We start from the raw sequence: 17,599 nt of genomic DNA on the forward strand, positions 1-17,599 counted from the left end.
TGGGATTTTTTTTCTTTGAATTGGAGCAGTGGTAGGCCAATTGCAGAAGTAATTTATATGGACCAGGTATCAGTCTGCGGACTGGTACCAGTCCTTGACCTGTTAGGGACCAGGACATAGAGCTCTGCTGTCCCCCTGCCCTGTCTGTGGAAAATGATCTTCCATGAAACTTAGGAACAGCAGAGGGGGCACAGCAGGAGGTGAACGGAGGGCAAGCCAAGCTACATCTGTATTTACTGCCATTCACCATCATTTGCATCACCACCTGAGCTCCATTAGATTCTACATTATGGTGAGTTGAAGTATAAGTATTTCATTATATATTATATTATATATATTATATAATAATAAAGTGCACAATAAATATAATGCGCTTGAATCACCCCGAAACCACCACCACCACCACCAACCCCCGTGAAAAAATTATCTCCCATGAAACTGGTGCCTGGTGTCAAAAAGGTTGGGGACCACTGCTCTAAGCCTATAATTCTCAAACAGAAGAGAACTGAAGTGTAAACTGGAACTACAGAGATTACTGAATTTCAGGGAAGTATCGTGTTTCCCCAAAAATAAGACAGGGTCTTATATTTATTTTTTCTCAAGAAGACACCCTAGGGCTTATTTTTAGGGGTGTTATTTTCCCCTCAAAGCCTCAGCTTGCAGCACGCACAGGATGGCTGAGACCTGACAGGGGGAGCCGACCTTGTTGGTGAGGCTGCCTGGACCTTTCAGGTCACCTCTGGGATAGTAGCTGTCATGATGAGGCAGAGGAGAAGGGCTGCTCGTCTTCTTTACCGCTCTGCGACGAAATGCATGGGTTGTGCAGATTCGCTGCGTAGCCAGGCCCATCACTAGGTCTTATTTTCAGGATAGGGCTTATATTGTGCAAATGCTTAGAAATCCTGCTAGGGCTTATTTTATGGGTAGGTCTTATTTTCGGGGAAACATGGTAGAGCAAACTTCCAGACCTGTGGGGCGCGGTGACAACGCCATTACAAGATGGCGCCGATTTCCGGTGGCCCGCCTGTAGTAAACAAGTTCAGCGCATGCGCAGAGTAAGTCCTGGCCTGTTCTATAAGTATGCATATGAAGGATCTTAGCTTGGCCTATCAGTAATAACCCTCGCGCGCTTTTAACCTATCCCCATCACTTCCCTCCTTCCTTAGAGTATATAAGTGTGTGAGAGCTTGTGCTCAGGGTCTTCCGCATCATGTAAGTCTAAAGGGAACCCCATTAAAGCACTGTCAGAAGAACTCCAGTTGCCGCGTCTTCCTTGCTGGCGAGGCGGGCGCGACACAGACCCATCCCACATACTACAGTCAGGTTTTTTTTTTTTTTTTTTTTTTGAGACAGAGTCTCGCTTTGTTGTCCAGGCTAGAGTGAGTGCCGTGGCGTCAGCCTAGCTCACAGCAACCTCAAACTCCTGGGCTCGAGCGATCCTTCTGCCTCAGCCTCCCGAGTAGCTGGGACTACAGGCATGAGCCACCATGCCCGGCTAATTTTTTTTATATATATATCAGTTGGCCAATTAATTTCTTTCTATTTATAGTAGAGACGGGGTCTCGCTCTTGCTCAGGCTGGTTTTGAACTCCTGACCTTGAGCAATCCGCCTGCCCCGGCCTCCCAAGAGCTAGGATTACAGGCGTGAGCCACCGCGCCCGGCTACAGTCAGGTTTTGATTTTGACTCTCACCAAGGTATTTAAAAGAAAACCAAAAATCGGACACTTAGATGAGGACAGAATTTCCACAGAAGCACAATTATTGCCTCTAGTCTTCAGCATATACTTGGCTTTCAGCAATTGATTCTAAACCAAGCTGATGGTTTATGTTCTAAGAATAGTGCTATGTGCATTTCTAGTACTTAACATCTATTATAAAAATATATTAAAGTCCAAGATATTTAGATCAGATTTTATTCCTAACAGAACTCTTTCTTTACAACTTTGTGGGTTTTTTACCTTCATTATACTAAAATATTTTCCTGTTACCAATTTTTTCTGCTGCAATGAAACAATTCCTGTACTAGATGAGACACCAATTTTATAAACACAGTACTCAAAGAACTTTAATCTATCAAGTGGCATACAGTACTCTCCTAAGAAAAAAATACGGGCTTTGGTACATAAGCCTTTTCTTAAAGTGAGTCTGATCTTTCTATCTTTTCTTAGGACAACCTCTATTATTCCCCCATTACCGACTCATGTTTATACACTGCTTTATCATGCTGCTAAGTACAGTTTTCAATCTTGCTAGGTGTTCCTTTTCAAAAATAGTTTGTCCTGCTCTATTTATAAAAGCAATACATGTTCATTGTAGAAAATTGGAAAATACAGAAAACAGAAAGGGAGGGGGGAAATTACCCATATTCCCACCATCTAAAAAATTCACCTGTTAACTGACACTATATTTCCTTCCTTTTGACGTTCACTGAATTTTAACATTCAAATTTAAATTCTTTACATTAAACACACCACTACTACTATCTTACATTTCCAGCGCCTTTATTTTTCAAAGGGCCTTCTAAATCTATCACTTATCTTTACAACTCATCTATAGAGTAGGTAGGCCAAGTGCTATTTATTTTGTAGTTTCTAGGGTAGAGAAGCTAAAATGTTCTATAAGACTGCATTTTTGATTTGTGGTACAAAATCATACTCATCCTCTATAAAACTGTGTTCCCAAATCTTCAATGGAGAAAATAACAACAATGGTATCAATATGAACTGCTTAAAAAGTAAGAACGTTATTAAATTGAACTGGCCTAATTCAATTCAACAAAAGAGATGCTTATTCATCAGGGAATCCAGCACCTGTCTGGGTTAGACAAAGTAGCAGCTATACATGTAAGAGGACTCAGGAAGAAAACAGGTCCTACAGATAAGCTCCATCTAGAACACAACTAGTCCATATTCATGAGAAGAAGTAAAGACCTAGAGTCAGGCCAAATACAGTGGCTGACACCTGTAAGAATCCTAGCACTCTGGGAGGCTGAGGTAGGAGGATCCCTTGAGCTCAGGAGTTTGAGACCAGCCTGAGCAAGAGCAAGATGCCATCTCTACAAAAAATAGAAAAATAAGCTGGGTGTGAGGGCACCCTGTAGTTCCAGTTATTCAAGAGGCTGAGGCAGAAGGATCGCTTGAACCCAGGAGTTTGAGACTGCAGTGAGCTATAATGACACCACTATACTCTACCCTGGGCAACAGAGCGATACCCTGTCTCAAAAAAAAAAAAAAAAAGACCAAGAGTCAGCACCAATTTTGTTGCTAACTGGTTCTCTGACCTTAAGCAAGTCACTATCAGTCAGATCTTAGTTGTTCCGCATGCGGACAGAGTTAGACCTGACAGACTCTAGAGTCTTTTGCAGTCTTTAAAATGTATATCATGTAGACATATAAGTCTACCTATTTAAACAAACAAACAAACAAAAAGCTTGCAACAAATGCATACATATTATGCATATTTTTCTATGTTTTCCAAAAACCAGGACATGCCTATCCACAGATGTGGCTGTGTAGTAGAAATTAACCTTACCCAAAGAAAGCTCTGGCCTTTGCCCTTAGTTCCTGGGAGGTAACATCTAAACCCTTGGAATTTCCTGCCTGTTACAAGCCTTTGTTTACCTGGGGGCTTTGAGCCACTCTAGATAGTCTAACACTGATTTATGGTGAGGGCTTAGAGCCATGTATAATATTATCAACCTCCTGAAGGGCTGGAGACTAAAGGTCAAACATGCCATTAGTCAATCACATCTAAGTGACCAAACTCCAACACAAACTGGATACCAAGGCTTGGGTGAACTTCCCTGATTGGTGATTCTCTATACTGTTACACATCAGTGCCAGAAGTTAAGCACTGTCCACGAGTCCCCTAGGAAAGGATAACTGTTACTTCCACATGTGTAACTCTTCTGTGTGCTCCATGCACCTCTTCCCTTGGCTAATTTTATTCTGTATCTTTTCACTGTAATAAATCCAACCAAAAGTACAAGAGTTTTTTGGAGTTCTGCAAGCCCTTCTAATGAATTATTGAACCTAAAGGTAGCAGGGATCCCCAAACTTGCAATGTCAGAAGTGAGGGTGGTCTTGGGATTTCCAAACTCTGCAATGGCAGAATGGAACTGTCCTCCAGCATTCACTCCTCCTTTAGTAATAGACCACCTCTCTCACCCCTCTTAGTGGGAAGCAGGATTGCCAACTACAAACTACATTTCCCAGGCTTCTCTAAAAAAAAAAAAAAAAAAAAAATCAGGAGTGGCCATGTGACCAGGTTCTGGCCAATGAGATATGAATAAGGTATATAAAATATGTGCCATATTCTTAAAGGAAGCTGTTTATCTCACTTTCTGGAATGCAGTTGTGAAGTAAAGATTTCAACCATGGGAATGAGGATAACACCCTAGGGAGTGGCTAAGCAAACAAAAGAAATGTGGAACCCTAAAAAAACTAAAAAAAGAGTTGTTCATCCACTGTGGGTTGCTTACCTACCTTTGAACTCACAAGAGAATGAAAAACTTAAAACTGTTCATGCCATTGCATTCTGAAGTCTCTGTTACAGCAGCTTAGCCTGTACCCTAACAAATGATATTATAATTTTGATTCAATATTTAAATAGATTACAGAGATAAAAAGTAGCAAACAATAAGATGTACTATATAAAAAGTATCTGGATATATTAAAATTGAGAATGCATAAAAAACATCTGTAATGTCCCAGTTTGAGGCTGATCAGATTGAAAGGAAAGCCTTTATCCAAAACAGTTCAATATATCAAAGAATTTTCTCTCCCTTATCCTTCTGGTTATTCATAACTCAAAAAAAAATTCCTAAAAACATGCTTGATTTAGCAAAATCAATCATGTAAATGCAAACTGAAGGGGGCTTTCTGAAAGAATTGCTAAGTTTCCTTCCCTGGAATCACAGATGTCCATAGAAAGAAAGGGAAAGACATGAGACACCTTAAAATACAAGGAGAACTGCTTTCTCTGGATTTTCAGAGTGCAGCCTAGTCACCTGGTTTCCTAGCACCCTCCCTCAATTTTCTTAGTTTCCTGTCTTCTAAACCACTTGGCCCAACTGCTTTTATTAAACATCTCCACTAGGATGTCCCATGCATCTCAAAGACAGCAGCATGTCCCTAAGCAGAGATCAAGCTACAAAGGAAAACAAAAGAATGTTTGGGAGATGACATGATAGAGTCCAGATGAAAGAATAAAAAGCCACTGATCTTCACTGAGGAGAAGTGGTATATTCTCACAGGAAAGCCAATTGATTATGTTTAGAAGAATTCAAGGTTGCAGTAAATCAGGGATTCCTAAAGACCACAGCAGAAGGGCTAGTAATAGGAACAGAACTGAACCAGAGAATCAAGGAGGTACTATCTATCTAAGAGGGATTTTATCTAAAACATTTAACCAGGTTAAACATTTAAACAGGTTAAACATTAAAACAGGTTCTCATGCTTGAGCCTATTACAGCAGTCCCCAACCTTTTTGGCACCAGGAACCTATTTCATGGAAGATAATTTTTCCATGGAAACACGGGGCAGGCGGCAGAGGTCAGGCAGTGATGCAAGTGATGGGGAGCGGCTGTAAATACAGATGAAGCTTCACTCACTGGCTCACACCTCCCGCTGTGCAGGCTGGTTCCTAAAAGGCCACTGACTAGTACTGGTCCTGGGGGGTGGGGAGGTGTTGTTGGACCACAGTATTAAACACAGACTGTTGGGCCCCAACTCCCAAGTTTCTGATTCAGTGAGCCTAGGGTAGGGCCAGGACTTTGCAATTCTAAAAAGTTCCCAAGTAATACTGATGCTGCTGGTCTGAGGCACACATATGAGAACCAATGACTTTATGCCTATACCTAAACTATACAGAATGGCGAAAAGAGAGACAAGGGCTGGAGTTCAGAAGTAATGAAACAGGTTATACTTAGAGAGAATGTCTCTACAATATGCACTAAGTAAAAAGAATTTCACAACATGAGTAAATGCAACTCACCAGTTGAAGGCTTTAATTAGATTATAGGTGACAAAATTTCTCCTGTCCTGCCTCTCACTTGCCCTTTTCCCAAATTCCAGTCTGATCTAATGGTTTACTTCATATTTACTGAGCATTTACTATAAATCAGTTTTCAAGATGAGTAAATTATAAACCATAATCCAAAGTTATCAAAGAAAAAAGATTTGCATAAAACGATCATATCAATTCTACATTAGAGGCACTGATAGAATGCACACAGAAAACAGCAATAAATCTCATGTTGAAAAAACCCAAGAAGACATTACTAAAGAGGTGGATCTGCACTAAGAACAACAGGAGGGAGGGAGAGATTTCGGGAAGAAGGAAAATTCATAATCAAAAACACAAAAGCAAAAATGCAGAAAGATGTTTAGAACATTCTGGAATAGACCAGTATGTAGGACACATGGCCAGATGTAGTGGTAAAAAAACTAAGGCAGCTGAGGAAATATAACAGAAGGCCTTGAATATCATACAAAAAGTTCAAATCTTACTTTGTAAGTTTTAGGAAAAGAAAAGAAGTCTAAGTTTGTGTGTGTAAATAGCTGGGAAGCATAGTGCACAGACAAGCAGAGTTTCTGGCTGTTGAGCCTAACCTATACTAAGACCTAGAAATCTTAGTAGAACGCTTCATCTTGTGCATTCATTCTATTACTACAATTCTTTAGATCTCTAAACTCACAAGGTAAATAGGCATAAATAATGACATATAACTAGAAATAAAATCCTTCTGAGTAACTGCAATCCAAAAATATGGTCAAAGTCACTCTTTCCTGGATCTGCTATTAGTTCCATCTTTCACAAATCTTTTTTCCCACAAATCCTTTCACCGAATGTAATTGCAAGTGAACATAAAGGTAGAATTAGTTTAAGAAGCTACCACTGTTTCTGGACTCTTTTTCCTTGCATCATGCCAAGAATATCATATATTTAAAAGCACGTATTTTTTTTAAAAACACTACCGTTTTCTTTTTTTTTTTTGAGATAGAGTTTCACTCTGTTGCCTGGGCTGGAATGCCACGGCATCAGCCCAGCTCACAGCAACCTCAAACTCCTGGGCTCAAGCAATCCTCCTGCCTCAGCCTCCTGAGTAGCTAGGACTACAGGCATGCGCCACCATGTCCGGCTAATTTTTTCTATATATTTTTAGTTGTCCAGCTAATTTCTTTCTATTTTTTAATACAGGTGGGGTCTCATTCTTGCTCAGGCTGGTTTCGAACTCCTGACCTTGAGCAATCCTCCTGCTTTGGCCTCCCAGATTGCTAGGATTACAGGTGTGAGCCACCGAGCCCAGCCAAAACACTACATTTTAAAGATGACATTCTAGGCCGGGCGCGGTGGCTCACGCCTGTAATCCTAGCACTCTGGGAGGCCGAGGCGGGCGGATTGCTCGAGGTCAGGAGTTCAAAACCAGCCTGAGCAAGACCCCGTCTCTACCAAAATATAGAAAGAAATTAATTGACCAACTAAAAATATATATACAAAAAAAAAAAAAATAAAGATGACATTCTAAGGACATGCTACATTCTTCAAGACACCAGAAGTCTTATTTAATGTAACAGTCTATTTAGCATACTATACCTCAACTAACAGATTCTATCTCTGAGAAATAGTGAGTTCCAAGAGAATTTAATATAATCTTTAAGTGACAATCAGAGAAAAGATTTTTCATTGGGTGGGAATAAACAAGAGAATATTAATTAACCCCCAACATCATAAACTTAAACAGTATAACTTCAACTCAAGTGCTGAAATTCAAAACAGCAATTAAGTTTTACAACTCTAACAACAGATTATCACTGCTTACACACACCCCCACAAAAATCTCACTTCATAGGTTTAGTTTTCCTTTAATAGTAGTGAATAATCAACTAGGTCTAAAAGTACATATTCAAGAGAAATACCAAAAATCAAACTTTTTATAGCCAGAATTGAGCTTTTAGAATACTAACTAGTTTGTAACCCAGCCTACAATAAAATATGTAAGTAAAACATTTGAGTATCAATAAAAGAAAATTCTCAACAGAAGGCAATCTGTCTATATAAATATGTTCCAAGGCAACCTGCTCCAATTTTTAATATAATGGAGGTCATTGAGTTACTACCAATACTACTAGTTTCAGCTGTCACAAACTGGGCAAGTGTTTTCACTTCTTCAGCAAACATTGTATAATAAAGAATTTGGCTGGCCTTTGTCCCTGGTTCCTGGAAGGCTCAATGCTTGGAATTTCCCAACTAATAGAAGTGTCTTTGTTATTCATGGTGGGCGCCTTGGACCACATTAAGTTTATATTAACAGGGTGACTCCCAGTGGGCCACTAGTTTCAGGATGGGTGCTGGCCATGCTGGAAAGGCCAACCATGTGATTAGAGGGTTGGGCCTTTAAGCCACATGATATCAGCCTGACTTCTTGACCTCCAAGGAGAAGGGGGCTAAAGACTGAGTTTAATCATATCTATGTAATAAAATGCCGGTAAAACTCTGGACATTGAAGCCTGGGTGAGCTTTCCAGGTTGATAATCATACACTGATGTACTAGAAGGATCATGTGTCCTTAGAATATGGAAGCTTCATGCTTGGGACCCTCCCAGACCTGGCCCTATGTGCCTCTTTGTTTGGCTGCTCCTGGTTTGTGTTCTTTACAACAGAACTGTAATCCCAAGAACAGCACTTTCCTGAGTTCTGTGTCATTCTAGCAAATTATCAAACCTGAGGGAGTAGTGGGAACTTCTGAAGTTGTAGACAGTTGGTGAGAAGTGTGGGTAGCTTGGAAGCCCTAGCACCTTGTGGCTAATATCTGCAACAAAGGAAGTCATGTGGACTGTATTCCTTAACCTGTGATATCCGACCTAACTGGATAGTTGGTGTAAGGCTGGTAGCAGCCCCCCTCCCCTCCCTAGATCAAAAAGAAAAGGCTCAAGAGACCAGACCCGCCCAGGACAACTGCCAGGTCCTGCTGAAAACAAACAACACCTGGATGTCCATCCAGATAAGAAAGTTTTCGGTTCCCGGATTACACAAATATCGCCAGCCCTTCCTATTTCTCAATGACCACCAAAGGTCACCCCAGCTCTTCCCGTCAAAAGTCCCTAACCTGCCCCAAACAGTATACAGGCCTGCTCCCCTCCAAACGGACTCAACTTCTTGGGGGGGGGGCTCTCTCTTGGGACCCACAAACCTCGTCCGTGAGTGTACAATAAAGCCACTTTGTTTGGCCCCACTCTCTCTATTTTTTTCGCCGCTGGAAAACTTTACAGTTGGTGCCAGGATGACACAGCAGCGATAAAATAGGATACACTGCCTTCTCTCTCTTCCCAGGATTCTCATTAGATTAAATGAGAAAAAAGCTGAGTGAAAGCACTCTTTAAGATACAAAGCATTACAAAAAGTAAAGAGGTTTTATTTTGGTTGTGCTTCTTAAAACATTAAGGAAGAAACTGTTAAAATATTTTTAAAATTCAGGATTGTCCAGCTTAAATGGCTAAAAAAAAAAGTCTTGAAATAAACAGCCAATATTTGTTACTATAAAAATAAAATTCAGAACTTGATTAAAAGCATTTAAAAAAGCAAAGAATTCCAATGCTAATTTCAACTACATAATGCAGACTAGTGCCTAAAAGATAAAATGCATTAAGTCCATTCTTACTAATCTCAAATGTAGATATGACGGAATTTAGGGACAAACTAAACCTCTAAGAAGTTCCTTTTAGCCTTGAACATGATCGGGAATGACTGAAGAAGCCAGTGAGCAACATTTTGATGCTCAGATACTGGTTTTGAGTACAGACTATCCACATCACAACCAACTTTTTTTGCCCATTTCTACATAAGCTTTTAATTCATGCACAAAACCGTGGGATCAGACTGGTCTCTTTAAAATGTTTCTCAAACTATCCTATGTGGACAAGACAGTTGCCTACCTACATGAGAAAGCATAATTTCCAATTGCATCATGAATAGAGGACAAGAATTTTTCCTATTACTTTCCAATGATTAAAAAATCGAGACTTTAAATCACAATATATCATTTAATTTTCTGCCCTCTTGAACATGAGATACTAAATGTCTGTCTTTCCATGGGTGACACAGGGGGCAGTGTAGTCTAGCAGAGGAAAAAAATAACCTTTGAGTAAAAAAATCCCTAAATTCCACTCCTATTTTCCCTATTTAGTAGGTGAATGTCTCTAGAGGTTTCACTCTTTTCCAGTAAGATATGAGGGCATGGCCTACAGAATCTGTAAGGTTCTTTCTAGCACTGACATTCTGAACATACTCAGGTGCTGAGAAAGTCAACAACTCATAATTTAGATATTCTTACAAATTAAAAGTTTTCCAAGTAAATGTCAAAAATCATTAAAATTATGTCAAAACATTCTACTAATGTGTTCCTTCTTACTTATTAAAAACAAAGATTTGCTCTGTAACCAGCAGAAACACATCACTAATAACGTTCATTAAATATTTAGTTGCTACCTGAAATTTATTTTAGCCTTAAATTTAACGACATTTGTTTTCTTAAATCCGATGTATCACCCCTATCATATGCAAACCCTTTTCAATCTATTTATGAAGTTGACGTACCATGACACATGATGCTTTGACTTATTTTTAATGATTTAATGAGAAAAAAATGATTTTGTAAATCATCACCCTAATAAAATAGTTCATGCTTCAAGAATATATAGGTAATTAAGTATAGTAGTTAAATCTAAAAAAAACTTAGCCATAAATAATGATGAAACTGCCAGTAGTTAAGAGGAACATATACAAATAACATGATAAAATATAATGGCAAGTTTCCAAACAGAAATCCTGTTGGTTGGTTTTTTGTTTTGTTTTGTTTTTTTGAGATAGGGTGTCACTCAGTCCTCTGGGCTGGAATGCAATGGCAGTTTTCGTAGCTCACTGCAGCCTCAAACTCAGCTCAAGCAGTTCTCCTGCCTTAGCTTCCCATCCCAAGTAGCTGGGCCTACAGGCATGTGCCACTAGGCACAGCTAATTTTTAAAAAAATTTTATAGAAATGGGATCTCCTTATGTTGCCCAGGCTGATCTCAAACTCCTGTTTGCGATCCTCCCACTTTGGCCTCCCAAAATGTTGGGATAACAGGCATGAAAGCCACTGTTTCCTGCCTTTGTTTCCAATGTGCCTCACAGCAGAGTGGTTATGAAATTAGATGGAACTAGGTTGAAATCCTAGCTCCTTTCTTACTTGTGTGACCCAGCTAAGTAATAACCTCTCTCTGAACCTTTCTTTACAACCATGCCTACACCTTTTATGGTAGCTGTGGGTATTAAATGAGACACTGACCTCAGCAAAGAACCTGGCACACAGAAAATATTTAATACTTTAGCAATTATTAAATTTTGAAACAAATGTGACATAAATCAGTATTTTGACTTTTTAAAAATTTAGGCCCAAAGTTTAATATCCTTTTACTTGTTAAAGTTCAGACTGAGAAATAAAACATACTGTTCCTACAAAGAAACATTTTACTAAGGACAACTGGATCTAAGTAAAAATAACTAGTATTATGCAAGTATAAAATTGCCATAGGCAGAATCTTAGTTTATAAGAATAATTCAAGTTGTATTATCTCAAATTATCTATTATTATAAAGTAATTGTCTCCATCAATTCTTTCCTCTCCTACTTCTGTAAATGCTAAAAAAAAAAAATAATCACATTATGAAAAGAACAGAAAGGGAAAGGAAGATATAAAGTATAGCTGTGTTATTTTAAACTGTAATTAAGAACCAAATACAATTTTATGGGAAAAATCCACAATGAAATGAAGTAGAAACAGAGCACCCTAAAGATGATAAAACATCCTTCCCAAATATTACAAGACCCACACTTCAACTGGATATTCAAGGATTTTCCTGTCTAAAGACAAGAAGCTTCCAGCAAGTCCTTTCATCACCACAATCAAATCTCCAGCTAAACTTCAAAGGAAATATATAAAAGCCACTCTGGTGGGCAGCTGTTGAGATAATCACTCTTTGCATCTTGTACAGATTAAAGAATAAAAATCCTGACTCACACATTAAGACAAAATACTGGTCATTATTCTCAGCAGTTTATTTTTTAATTTGTTCTAGACAGCCACAAAATGAATTTATTTTAAAAGAGTTTCATAAATATAATTTTGACAGCTAACAAAAATTCAGCAAAAAAGTAATAAATATAAAATTAAATCCACCTTTAGCTCATATGAAAATAGAAAACCCTAATTTCAAATAGCTCTTAAAGGTAAAAAAAAAAAAACCTTGTCCTAAGGACTTACATATATTAACTCAATTATTACTCATCATAATCCTATGAGGTAGTTATTATTACAGTCCTCTTACAGATGAACAAACTGAGGCACCAAAAGTCATTAAAAGTTATTAAAGTTAATAACTTGCCTGTGGCCTCACAATCAGTAAATGATAGGAGCCTGGATTCTGATCCAAGTTGTCTGACTCCAGAACTAATGTCCAAATCAACTATACCATTCATTCATTCAACAAGTTTTGCTAAGAACCCATTATGTAACAGGCACAGTTCTAAGCACCAAGAATAAAACTGTATACAAGTCAGACAAAGCTTCTGTCCTCCAGCTGGGAAGAGGGCTGGGAGCAAACAAGTCTAATGGGGGCAATCAATGAGTCAACAGTGTGTATTCACCTAGTATTAAACACTATGGAGAAAAAGAAAGAATAAAAGAATCAAAAGTGATAGAGGGGCCAGGAGCAGTGGCTCATGCCTATAATCTCAGTGATTTGGGGGCTGAGGCAGGAGGATCACTTGAGACCAGGGGTTCAAGGCTACAGTGAGCTTTGATTGTGTCACTGCATCCAGCCTGGCTACAGAGTGAGACCATGTCAGAAAGAAAAAAAGGAAAGAAGAGAAGAGAGGGAAGAACTGGCTTCTATTTTAGGAATTACAGAAGGCCACTCTGAGGTGATGATGTCTGAGCAGCAAACAGAAGATGTGAAGGCAAGAGCCATGACCACCTAGGGGAAAGGGTGGTCCACCTGAAAGAATAGCAAGTATAACATCCCAAGGTGGGAACAATTTGTTCAAGAACGGGCAAAAGGACCGTAGGCATGGAGTAGGATTATGAAGGTCATGTGGTAAGTGATAAGGTTTGCCAAATCCAAAATGCCTCAATGGGCCATGCTAACAGGTTTAGATTCAAGTGTAATAGGAAGCTTTTGGAGGATAATGAGCAAGAAACTGACAACCTGATTTATGTTTTCAAAAATATCACACTGATTGTTATGGGGGGAACAGTCAGGGAAAAAGAGATATAGAGACACCAGTGAAGGCACTATTATAACAGTCCAAGCAAGAGACACTAGAACTTAGATTAGGATTCATGTACTGTTTATAAACAGACGAGATACTAAAAGAGCTGGCAACCTATTTGTCTGTAAAAAAGACCTTTTAATACCTCTCCTCCCCTCATATCCCCTCCTGTCTTGCCTTTGAAAAAAATTAATTCTTTTTTAATATTCGTGTTTCAGTTGGTCTATTATCATCATAGAAACAGAATAAAAGATTAAAAAGGTCTTTTCATTTTTACATGCTCTATTTAATATAGCCTAAGATTTATAATATGCCATATATACCCAAACATTCTTGAGAAGCAGAATGAACCATAATGCTCTTTGGACTAGGGCTTGTTCATTTATTTGGAGACAAGAGGTACCTACTATCTGTTCTGATTAGCTTTCCTCTCATGCTTTGTGTCTTAGCATACCCAGGCTCATTCTAGATTGTGAATTGTACTAAAGGGGTGTATCAAAGGGAGTATGTCTTTACTGAGCACCCACTGTGCACCAAAGTCTCACTAGTTGCCTTACATTTAAGAACTCATTTAAGTCTCTGGCAACATTACCCAAGGTGGGAAATGATGTTTTCATTCTACGAATGAGAAAAAAAATCAAGAGATATTAAGAACTCGTCCAAGGTCACAACTGGCAGAGCCAGAATTGAAACCCACAACTAACGCTGAAGTTCCTATCCTTCCACTATAGCAGCTATCAAAGAAAGGACAATAAAATATATACTATATGCAATTATTGTAACTTCTCATTAATAATGACTAGTTTATTGCTGATGGGGACAGGCTTATTTAATTCTCTTATGTAGAATCTGAATTTTGAATTGGGGGTGGGGAAAATGGGCTGATCTTATACATTCAAGCATACTATTTTGAAAAATTATTTTCTACTTTAGACTTAATAGAAATTAATCCTAAGATTCCCAACTTTTAAAAAAATCTTAAATATGTACCATTTATCATAAAATAGAACTATAGTTCTATGACAAATGACAGGAGTTTGGTAAAGATCATGACCTCAAGGGACTTGCAAAATAAGATAAAAAGAGGATAGGGATAAAAAGATAATCAGGAGCTCAAGACCAGCCTGGCCAACAAGCAAGACCCTGTCTTTACAAAAAATTTAAAAATTAGCCAGATGTGGTGGTACCTGCCTATAGTCCCAGCTACTGGGAAGGCTGAGGCAGGAGGATCCCTTGAGCCCTAAGAGTTCCAGGCCGCAGTGAGCTATGAACGTGACACTGCACTCCAGCCTGGTAAAAGTGAGACCCTACATCTTTAAAAAAAAAAAAAAAATCATCAGCATAACACATGGAAAATGGAACTGAATGTAGACTGGGAGAAGGAAGGATTCCTTAAGAGAAACTTTAGGTGAGTTTTGAAGTGCCAGCAGAGGAGTACAGGAAGGGAGGGAACATATTAGCAGCATTTGTACGGGGAAAGAAAAGGCTATGTGGGAAAACAGAGACCCTAAGTTTTGGAACAGGTAAAAGGTACCCCCAGGTTGGGTTACCGTGTGCATTACTCCACAGAAATAACTCCACAGAAGAAGGTTAGGGTATGTCCTACCCTACCAAAAGAGGAAATCTTATTCTCCAAGACTAAAGTGGACAAGCCAGAGACACCAGGCAGATACAGAGAATTAAGAATTGTTACATAAAGTCCTTAATAGTTACAAGCCCTTTTCATGGTATGTGTTAGTCTACATTTTCTACCTAAATGATACTGTTTCTATTTAGTACATGGTTTGAGAAGACGTGAAGGTAAAGACAGAACTAGTAGACTTCCATCATCTGAATTTTTTTTAAACAAGGTTGAATCAATTAAGGACTATTACATTGAGGTTATTTCTTTACAAACTGGGAATAGGTAGGAAGACCAGTAAAACACACATGCTGAATCATTTTAACAGTGTGTATAAGTGCGGACGGTGCCCTGCATATTAAGGGAACAGATAAGTAACAAGGGGAATAAGTGAATAAAAATTGCCTCGGATACTCTGATACAGGTTCCGGGATCCAACGCAGTGGGAGAAGTAGGGGGTACCGGGGAAATACTGTGGCGGGAGGCCGGGCAGAGAACGCCAGCGCTTGGCCCGGGTCGACATTCTGCAAACGCTTGTAGAACGAACGCCCGAACGCGCGCAGGAATGAATGGCGCGGGAGTGAATGGCCGGCCGAGGCGCCGGCGCAGGAGGAAGGAGTTTGCGGCGCAGTCCGAGCGGGGCCGGCGGGACCCGGGGACCGCGGAGGGAAGGGCCGCAGGCGCGAGGGGTCGGCGCGGGTCGGCAGTGTGCCGGACCGGGGCTGGCCGCGCTATGGCGGAGGGGGAAGGGGAGGTCACGCGTTACATAACCCGGCAGCTGCTGGCGCGAGGGGCGGGCGCCGCCGGCAGCCCAGGCCGCGAGAGGACGGCCCGCGGGGCCAGGGCCGGCGCGCCCATCCCCCGCCCCACCTCAGGCAGTCCGCGCTCCGGCCGCCGCCGGGCGGGTCTGCGACGCCTCTGGAGACGCGTGTCCGGCCCCGCCCCTCCCCCACCCCGCCGCCGGCCCGGGGGTCGCTCACCTTCCGCGTTGCCCCAGACCACCATGCCCGGGCTCGGCCGCCTGCTCCGGCCTCACGGACCCCGGCTCCGCTGCCGCACAGTGTTCCAGCCGGGGACCTGAGAGGTGGGCCAGGAAAAGGCAGTCACACAGCCGCGCCGCGGTCCACGCTCCCCCACACTCGCGGCGGCCGGCCCTGCGCGCGCTCCGCGGCTGTTCCCCGCCCCTCCCCCTCCGGCGGGCGCGCGCGCCGCGGCCCCGCCCCCCGGCGGCCCCGCGCGCACGCGCTGGCCCCTCCCACCCCTCCGCGCCGGCGGCGGCCGGCTCTTCGCGCGCGCCGTGCGAGCCGCATTCTTCGCCCGGGCTCCCACTCACCGCCGCGCGGCGCACGCGCTCGGCTCGCCCCCGGCCTGGGGCGACCCCAAACCACAGGCGCGGCGCCTCGGAGCCTAGCGTCGCCCGGCCCGCCCCCCTCGGCCCCGCCCTCCTCTGCCGCCGCCGCCCGCAGGGGGCAGCGCCTCGGCGGCACGTGACCGTCTCGCTGGCGGGGGCTGAAGGGAACGCGGGCTCTGCCGGCCTCCGCAACGAGACGCACGCCAGCCGCCGGCCCTGCACCCCGCCGCCTCCGCGCCTCCTGCTCGGGTCCCTGCGCCCGGCCACCGCCTCGGAGGCGCATGCTCTCCCTGCAGCGGGTCCCTGCGCCCAGCCGCCCGCCCCGGGCTCCGGGCTTCTCGGTCGAGGAGGACACAAGTGTAGGGACTGACCGGGCTTAAAACCCTGGTCCTGGCTGAAGGTAACACCAAACACCCGCGTCCCCACCTCAAGCAGTTGATTTACAGTGACATCTAGTGGAGAAAGGGACACATGGGAACTGACACACTGACACTTTCCCATGTCACGGAGCAATCGAGAAGCACGGCCAACCACATAGGTTAGCCGGAGTGAACACTGCGCCACTGGGTTTGAGGGCGTCGTTGCCGACTCCCGCAGGCGCAAACACTATCTTCAGTCCCCTGATTGCCCGCCCCGCATTGCATCTGATACTTGTAAACCTACGGCGCGTATCCCGTCCCACATGCAGCTCGGGGAGTTTTACACGAGAAAGCAATTTTCTCCTAATGTAAAAAAAAATGTAATATTCTCTGTTATATATGCTTAAATAAAATCCTAATTGAGGGCTTCCTAGCTGAAAACAATCGTTCCTTAAGGACCATTTTCCCACTCTTGGCAGTGTCGGTTTGCCAGAGATTCCACATTGTTATTGTAATAGTCTTTATTGTTGTAATGCACAAACGTGGCGTGACGCCAGCCTCTAAGCAAAGGCTCAACACTTTTTTGCCTCGTTCCCTTTCCTAAGGTACTTGAAAAGAGTTTGCAAGTACTTAGGAAATAATCAATATTTTTTTAAAAACTGATTTGCAGACCTGGGACTTGTTTACTGACAAGATAGAATATTCAGATAGCTCGTTTCTTTTTTCAATCCCTTTCGGGTTTTTTTTTTTTGCCATTACACATATATATATATGCACTTCAACTTCAGTATTCTCGTCGCTAACCTAACAAATTCAGATTGCATGTTTTCCTGAGACGTCATAATTTAAAACAAATGGCATGATCTCAATAGGCTCACAACCAGTTTACTGACTGCAAAACCAGGATGCCACAGAAAAACAATGGCAACTGCTTATTATGTGTTTTTTAAACGTCTATCTC

General features: G+C 41.9%; 1 protein-coding gene across 2 annotated transcripts in view; it reads right to left on the reverse strand.

Annotated features, from left to right (window-relative positions):
- Positions 1-16,103, reverse strand: part of REV1 (REV1 DNA directed polymerase) — an 82,764-nt gene extending 66,661 nt beyond the window's left edge. For both annotated transcript variants that reach the window (XM_076001032.1, XM_076001031.1), the window contains exon 1: positions 15,909-16,103. The gene's annotated coding sequence lies outside the window, so the exon portion shown is untranslated. The remainder of the gene's footprint in view (positions 1-15,908) is intronic.
- Positions 16,104-17,599: the final 1,496 nt, after the last annotated feature.

Source organism: Microcebus murinus, chromosome 3, assembly GCF_040939455.1.
Source record: "Microcebus murinus isolate Inina chromosome 3, M.murinus_Inina_mat1.0, whole genome shotgun sequence".
Classification (NCBI taxonomy): domain Eukaryota; kingdom Metazoa; phylum Chordata; class Mammalia; order Primates; family Cheirogaleidae; genus Microcebus; species Microcebus murinus.